General features: G+C 37.8%; 1 protein-coding gene across 1 annotated transcript in view; it reads left to right on the forward strand.

The window, feature by feature from the left end:
- Positions 1-8,564, forward strand: part of GMDS (GDP-mannose 4,6-dehydratase) — a gene marked incomplete at its 5' end in the record, with an annotated part of 171,921 nt that overhangs the window by 20,542 nt on the left and 142,815 nt on the right. The window lies entirely within an intron of this gene.

Genomic DNA, 8,564 nt, shown 5'->3' on the forward strand with positions numbered 1-8,564 from the left:
CTCTTCCCTGTGGCATTTCCAGCCCAGGGTTTGGGTGTGGAAGCCATAGCACCCTTGCTTAACTTCAGAGTCCCCCAAGAGTGATCACAATCTGCTCTGAAATACAGACACAACTTTTTATAGAAAGTTTAAGCAACTGGCAGCAACTACAGCTAGGTGAAATAATGTTTTTATTGGCTCTCTGGATACAGGAGGTCAACACAGCTAGGCTAAACATGTCCAAGTCTTTCAGGAGCAGAAAGGACATGCTGTCTTTGTTGGCTTGCTGTCTTCCTGGTGTATTGTCAGCTTGTCTCTGCTTTTCCCTCCTCTTCTTAAACTGTTACTGTTGGGGGTTTGCCTTAGGGTTGGGCTTTCCCCCCCGCATAATTACTTTGAAGCTTGTTTCAAGGGGATTGGTTGTTAAAATACTACAATTGAGGGGTGTTGCTTTGGTTTTAACCAAGACAATGACTTCTGGTGTTGTCCTGTTCTGACCTCAGCAGCCTCAGTTGTCCTTGTACAGATGCAGAGCTGGAGAGCTGGGGGCAGCTAGGGCAGGCAGAGTGGGCTGAAAGCGCCGTGAGCTGACCTCATACCCCAGGTCACACACCAGCTTGACTGCATGCCGCAGCACACACTGTGGAGATTTTTTTTTTACTCTTCTGTAAGAGCCTTTTTTTTTTTACTTGATTAATCTGTTACAAGTCTGAAGGGGTATCTGTAGCTGGAACAATTCATCCTCATACTGGTAATCACAGACCATGGCAATTGATGATTTGTACATTGAATTGTTGGGATTGTCACTGGTATTGGAGCTGTACTTCTCACCACATCCTAGCTGAGAAGCTAACTATTCATAACACAGAAGACAGAAGAAAATGTAGCGCCTTGTGTTTAATGTACCCTGTTCAAGTACTAGAAAAAATTTTCTCCTGTATTTGCAGAAGCTATTTCTTCTTCTCCCTCCCTCCAGCTCTCACTAGTCCCCACCTTGTTACTTCTTGATGAGGTCTTTGCCCATGGCTCTTCCCAGCTGCCTGGAAATACAGTTCAACTGTGTTTCAGGACTCCTGTAGCAAAGGGGTGGTTCATGAAATTTGAAACACATTTGCTATATTAAGTATTGAAGGCCTAAAGGGTGCCTTGAGGTCTACAACTGTCACAAAGCTAACCAGAAGAAAGTCCTAAGAGAAAAACAGTTGAGCAACAAAGCTAAAAAGGGAGGTACGTGGATTTAGGAACATCTTGTGTTATACTGTATAAGTGTCAAACCTGTCTGAGACTGCCTATTAGTTTGTGTGGGAGGCAAAGTTTCAAAGAAGTTATTTGGCTGTAGCCAGACCATTTTTCTCTCTCCAAGAAAACACATTAGCACTGACTCAGCAAAGTTGTATGCCACTGTGTTTGGTTTTAAGGCTAGCTCTTATTACACTCTTTTGCCTTCAGTAGGAGTAGGTGAAAGTTCTTTTTACCCCTGACTTGAAGTTAAATGACACATTTTATATTCAGAAATTTTCGTGTTAAAAGTTAGCACTAATATGGGTGCACAGAAAGACATGGAAGGCCTGCGCAAAACATTGATTATACCTTGGCCCACCACAAGCTGATGTCCCAGCCACCTGGAAAGGCTGAAAGACCAACCAGACCTAGTCCCTCAGAGGTCAGAAGGGCCAAGAAACTCTATTAGTCACTCATGTGTCACCAGGTAAGATTAAAAGCCTTGCCTGCTTCATCTCAAAGGAGTGCTACGGTAAAGGCTGAATGTCTCAGCTTGAACCATCAAGCAGCACCTTTTTTGATGTGCTACTGGTTGCTGAGAGGATGGAGGAGGGGAAAGACAGAGAGAAAAGGAAAGGGTGTTAAATTTAAGGACACAGATGACTGAACTTCGATAGTTATTTAACAAGATAACTTAAAATCCATTTTTTCATGCAAGTTGCCTTAGACTGCATGATATATCCGTTTTGTACAAGTGCTGGCTTTTCCTTATGGTTGCATACATTTCTAGCTATTGTAGCCCAAATTCAGCAAAGGATGTACTTAACTCCAATTGTTAACACACGCTTGAACAATGTAAAGAGTCTGTGCTGATGGGCAAGCACACTCATGCTTACCCATAGCTCATACATGCAAGGGCTTGTCTAATTCTGTGACAGCTTAAATGAGAGGTTTAATTCAATAGCATTAGTTGTACAATTTAAAAAACATGGCTTAAATGAGTGTTAACAAATCAGAGTGGCTAAAGACATTTACCTTTGTTTTAAAATGTAGTGTATACGAACTGCGATTAAGTGAATAGTTTGGAGCTAAAGGTTAAGTTTTATGTAAGCGAAACACTGCTCTGTTTATGTAAGTGCTGTTAACAGCATAAACTTGGGAACAGGAATAACACTTTTACATATTGTCTTCAGTATTAATGTTTGGGTTGTTCTTTATAAGAATCTTTGATGCCTCACCTTCTCCTGTTCAGTGTACAGTTCCTGAGGGTAAAATATTTTAATTTAAGAAAAATTATCTGAAGGAAACACACTAAAATAGCGCCTTTTGCCCAGGAATTATTGCTAGTATGTCACCCTATTCTTCTAACAGGACTGTGTGATAGATCTGAGATGTGTAATTAGTCCTGAATAAGAGCATTTTGAATGTGAAATCTAATAGCTTTGTATTACACATTACATATGTAGATTGTCTGCTAATTAAATGTCATTTTTTCACAGTCACTTTAGGGAACTGCTGCTGTGTAGTGATAGAAATCATCCTGTCATTGTTCTTGGGGAGGTGGAAACCTATATTGGTTTGTATGCAAAACAGTTGTGAAGAGTTTAAAGCCTTGATGACAGATCCCTGATGAAGGGTGGGCTCCACTGAATCATAGGGAAGCATGGTTCTCTGCACTGTGACCAAAGTCACCTCTGGCTCTCATCCTCTAGTGGTAGCTGGTAGGTCTCTCACCCCACTTCCATGCACAGCTTTTACAGGGCTTACTATTTTTTCCTCCAGGTAAGCTTCATGCTACCTTTCTGCCCACTGGGGAAAAGAAAAATCTCCCTACTTTCTGCATGCCCTCCCAATTTCTGTACCTTGTCGTTGCCCACAATATTGTCTCTCATTCTTATTTTCCCCTCAGATTATAAATAGTATTATAAATTATTATATTTCATATGACCTCCTGTTGCCCTCAGCTGTCTCAGTGTTCTCAGTGTGCAAGTGGATGCCGGGGACAGAGGTGCTTTTGGGTTGAAGAGCATCAGTCCCCTCCGGTGTGCTGCCCTCCTGTTGCAGATGCTTCCTACCTCTGCACACCTTTACCTTTCTGCCTCAATCTCCTAATTTTTAAAATACAGGTAGTAGTATATTTTCCATTACCCAAATAATTGCATCGAAAAGTGTGATGCAAAGGGAAAACAGGACCAAGCAGACTTAGCACATTTTACTTTTGGCAGTGGAAAGTTCAAAATGTGTGTCGATATATTATAAAACAGATTAATTGAATTGATATGCCAATTAGTGTCTCTGTTAGAAATATTTAAAGGAATTAATACCCCTTCATTATATTGAAATCACACATTTTAAGGTAATATCAAATGAGGATCACTAAATAAGGAGGGACAATTTTTTCCTCATGTTATTGAACCATTGCTTTCTATCTGTGATCTGTGGATTTTACTGTTATGCGATTATTTCCCAGGGGGTTGATGAAGAATAACCTTTAGAGACAAGCCTATTATCAGTAGCTTTAACTTTCTTGCTTAGAGATCTTACATGTCCATTGGAAAATGTTTGGGGTACGTAAACTTAAAATGTTTGAATAACATTGCAAATGTATTAAAAATCTGAGAAACCAACGATTATAAGGTACTATTACAATTTTAAAGGACAGAAAAAGTGATTTGAAATATTATGATGAAGCAAAGTATTTCCAGCTATGCTATACAGGATTAAAATTTAAGGATTAAAGCACTGTATCTCATGTTTCAGGAAATAAAATTATTTATTGCTCCAGTCAGGAAGATGTTTCCCATGCAGTGCATGACTTTACAATGAGTTGCTTATGAATCATATCACCCTTACTTCATATATTTCATTTTGCAAAAATCTGATTGTGGGCCTTCTGGCAAGCTCATCCAAATGTACCTGTACTTGCTGTGTAAAATTTGCAGTATATATGAAGAGCTGGGAAGGAAAAAATCAATTTAACAGTGACTTTTCCTTTGTTTTCAAACAGTAATATTTCTACTTTGTATAGTTGTTGTTGTGAGATGAACAATTTGTTGTTTTAAATAGAGAGTGAATTCACAATTAAAATACATGAGTATTTAACATATACTAAATAGCTGCTTTAGTAGTTTTATCAAATGCAGTACTGTATCAGTTGTTTCAATCAATATACAGTTGAAAATTCCATTTAAACCCAAAAAATCATAGGTTAATTTAAAGATCTGTAACTTTATTTTTCATCTGGTTTACAGTGACATAACTCCATGACCATATTATCATTGATTATATTTTTTATTATATATATTATATTTTCAGCATTATAAGCTAAAGGAGACTTCTTTTCTTAGAACTGGATACTGCTTTGTTTTTTAATTGTGGCTTTTTTAAAAAAAAAGAAAAACTTCTCATAGAATGGATATCATGAGCAGTGTGGATTTTCAGGCAATAAAAACATTTTCATGATCTCATTAAATGTATCATTTACAACATAGATATGTTAAAAGAAATATGTTCCTTTGGGTTAGTAGAAGCCCTGAGTACACAATGTGTTTGAACATGTTAGGTTTCCACTAGACTCTATGCCAGAAGTGTAGAAACTTAGAGGGAAAAAATAAAACCCACCCTTTTTCTTGTGCCAGCATCTTTGGAGACAGAAACCTTTTTATCATATTTTATGCAAAACGAAGAAAAAGATGTTATGTCAATTTGATAGACTATGCTAGGACTGCATCTCAGCTGATAGATAGGTATTGCAATTAAATACTATCAGATTGACTGTTATTCTATGATACTACTAGTGTTATACAGGGATAGCAGTCTTCCTAAGACCACAGTTTTGTTATCTGTTGAGTTTTGTATTTAGCCTTTAGAGCCTGGAAGATGAAGTTTCTTGAAAAGAAAAAGTTGCTGTAACTTTGGCTCTTAAAGCTGCCCCATTCATTTGTCTGCCTCTTATAAACCACAATTCTAAACTTCAAGTAGCCTGTTCCCTGATGATACACAAAGGTGAAACCCCAATGCTGATGAAAAGAATAGGGTTACTGACGCAGAGATCCAGATATCTTTTCCTCTGGGGATCCAGCTTTGGAACTGTAGGAGCATTGAGGGCACACTTCCTAAAGCAAGAGTTTTAAATGTGTGTTAATAAGAGATGTGTCCAGCTTTCAAAACTTTATCTTTGCCAGATGTAGGCAGTGTCCTTCTCGAAGGGATGAGCTGTGTGAGCTGTTTTCTACCCTGAGCTAGGCAACGCAGCAGGCGACAGGCCTGGGCTGGAGAGCCAAGGCTATTGCATTATACCTCTGCTATTTGTTTTTATTGTAGAATTGTTCCTATTGCTGACAAGTTATGTGTTTTACAGATCAGGTCTGCTTGATGAGGAATCCTTGCTTAAAATCGTATCTAGGATAAATCAGGTCTGTAAATCAGACCTTAAGGTTCCTATTGGAATGCTAATGATCTCAGAGGGATGGCTTGGATTTCGAAAACAAATCTAAGCTAATGCCCAGGGTTCCTGATAGAGCTGTTAATATAATGAAAACTCATGTTTAAGACCTCTTTTAAAATGTAAAAACTTGTCAGGCACTGCTTAACCAAGGCTGTTTGGAAATGCTGAAATGTGCGGACACACCAAAGCATCCTCTGCAGTGTCTGGCCAGCTCTCTGCTGTGACAGTACAGCAATTCCAGTAGTGATGCAAACCAGAGGATAATGTGGCCCATCATAGTTTAGATGTATTTGCTGTATAGGTAACTATGCAAGGCAGTTAGTCCAGCATGATTAGCCCTTCCGAGGGAACTTTCTTGGCTCTTCTCTTGGTTACTGTAGGATAGTAAGCTCCCAGAACAGTGCCACCCTCACACATTTTGAAAAAGTGTTCAAATAAGTCAAAAGACATCACATATTTAATACAATTTTGAACGCTCCATGCTCATTCATACTAGATGTGAGCAGTGTGATGTGTTTTACGAAACCTTTCTGAACTGAGATAGCAATACAAAGCCAGGAGACAAATGTGGAACTTGGACATGTCTCTTCCCTGTCAATCTAAGCTAGTTTCTGTTGCAACCATCAACATGTTTCCATGTGAATTAGTGATGTTAGTAGCATAATAAAGTAGGCCTTACTCAGCTGTGATAGCTGGTGGCATTTTAGCTGCTGCATCCTCTTGATCCCATGAAAATCAGCATAAAGGGTGAAATGGTTAACACACCAGCAACTCTATTGATACTCTTGCTGGCACTAACGGGCCATTCTATGGAGGCAAATGCTTTTCTTAGTTTGACGTGAGCATGTCCTCAATACCTCCTGAGGAAGAAGGAAGCTAACCATTTCTGTCTCTCAAAAGGTACTGTATTCAGTTATATAAAGATATCTGTAGCACTCCACGCAGACCTTTTAGATAGAATCATTCCTGAGGAAAGAGACATTATGTCTGCCAAGTTTCAGCCCAAAGCAAGATTTTATAGTCCGATTGCAAACCCCTAGGATAGGGCTTTATAATGGAAATGCTGACATAACCTTAACTATTTTGTATGACTCCAGCGGGCATCAGTTTAAATTCTAGTTATGATGTGCATTTAATGGCATGGGATCAAACATATAGTATAATGGAATATTTTAAGATACTGTGTTTGAAGAGTATTGGTCTTTAAACATTTTTTATGAACCATATCATTTAAAGGTTTCTGAAATGTGCCATTCAGTCCTTGGTTGCATGAAAAAAAAATTCTAATCACATTTCTCAGAATGAGCAGTAGCATAATTTTCTTGCACAGCTATAGTGCTGAAGCACTTCCAAGAGGAGGGATAGTATTATTTTGAACCCTTATTGTAACATTTCTGGAAAATAAAGATTTCCATTTTTCACTGTGGTGCTCTTTAATGCTTCATTTGAGTTTTTTGATGTATATTCCGATTTTGCTTGGAGATCTTCGAAGATTATTTCTCTCCAGTTATCAGTGACTCTGCCAGAAGACGGCAGTTACTAATATTTGCTGTGCTAGATTAATCTGCTTTTTTCCTGTGCAGTATATATTTCATATATTTCAAGTTAAGTTGATAGCATAAAAGTTCCCTCTTTCTCACATATGCAACCTAATATGTTATTTTATTATTTTTTTTAATGCTGAGGAAGTGGTTGCTCCAAAATGGAAGCTGACATTCACTAGTTTTGTAGGTTGACAGTAAAATTTGTTTTAATACAGATGATGACTAGAACTCTCACTGCTTTTACTTGCAAATGGGAATGTAGTGTTGAAAACAGACAGTTTCGCTTATTACTCAATTGCAGTCTGGAACGTAAAGCCATATACTTTATCCTAGAAAAAAAGCTTCTCCTTCAACTGTTATTTACCGACTAGTAATGCTAACCGAAATTATTTCAGTGCAGAAGGTTATGAAGTTCCAGAGCTAATCCTAATAAGTTTGCATAATAGTCTGAATCTATTTTTAATTAGTTAGTAATAGTCTGTGTGAAGATCTCAAAACACTTAGATAACATAAAAAAATGGAAACAATCTTTGGAGAAGTGCCAGTCTGACTAAGCCAAAGAGACTCTGTCACTGTTTTCTGTTAAGCCAGAACACCGCTCCTGCTGCAAGGGACAGGGGAACCACAGAACTTTGCTTTCAGACATTGCATTAGAAGAGTTACAGTGTCGGTCCTCTAGTTTGCACTGGTTTATCTTTGGGATAATCATATTTCTCCTGTTGACCATGCAGGGTTTAGTCTGGAAGAAGGGCTTACGCTTTCATCCTGCAGTTGACTTGTTTTTCCAGTACTTGAGGAACATTGCTATAAAAAAACCTCCCCTGTGTATTTTATTTCTGAAATGTTGCAAATCACACTATTTTGTAATCTTTCTTTATATATGATAACTTTTTCAGGAAATATGGAAATTATATTATTTTCATCCTTTAAAAAACAAGCACAAACTGATGATACATTCTAAATGTCTAATACTTGAAATTCCAATTAGTTCAGCAGTTGACAGAAAATTAAAATTCTATCTTAATCCTGTGATAGGGCCTGAGTTACTCATTTGCTTTATTCCACATTGTTCTTATAGGGGCACTCTTTTTACTTTCAGCAAAGACAAATGACACAAAAAGTACTGTAGTGTTCTTGAATTCACAGGAAAAATTAGTAGTCTGAAAAGACATTTCACATTATTTAATAATTTTGCAGCAGCCTATCGTTTGTTTGACAGGAAACAGAAAATACTGAGATACATATCTCAAGAGCAGAGTTCCATAATGAAAATAATGTACATATATGCATTGAATGAATACAAGCTGCACTAAGGATTTCTGAGATTTGCTAAGAGCATTTTACAAGTGCAGTCATTTTCAGAAACATTCCTG

This window comes from Mesitornis unicolor, unplaced genomic scaffold, assembly GCF_000695765.1.
Source record: "Mesitornis unicolor isolate BGI_N332 unplaced genomic scaffold, ASM69576v1 scaffold9187, whole genome shotgun sequence".
Lineage (NCBI taxonomy): Eukaryota > Metazoa > Chordata > Aves > Mesitornithiformes > Mesitornithidae > Mesitornis > Mesitornis unicolor.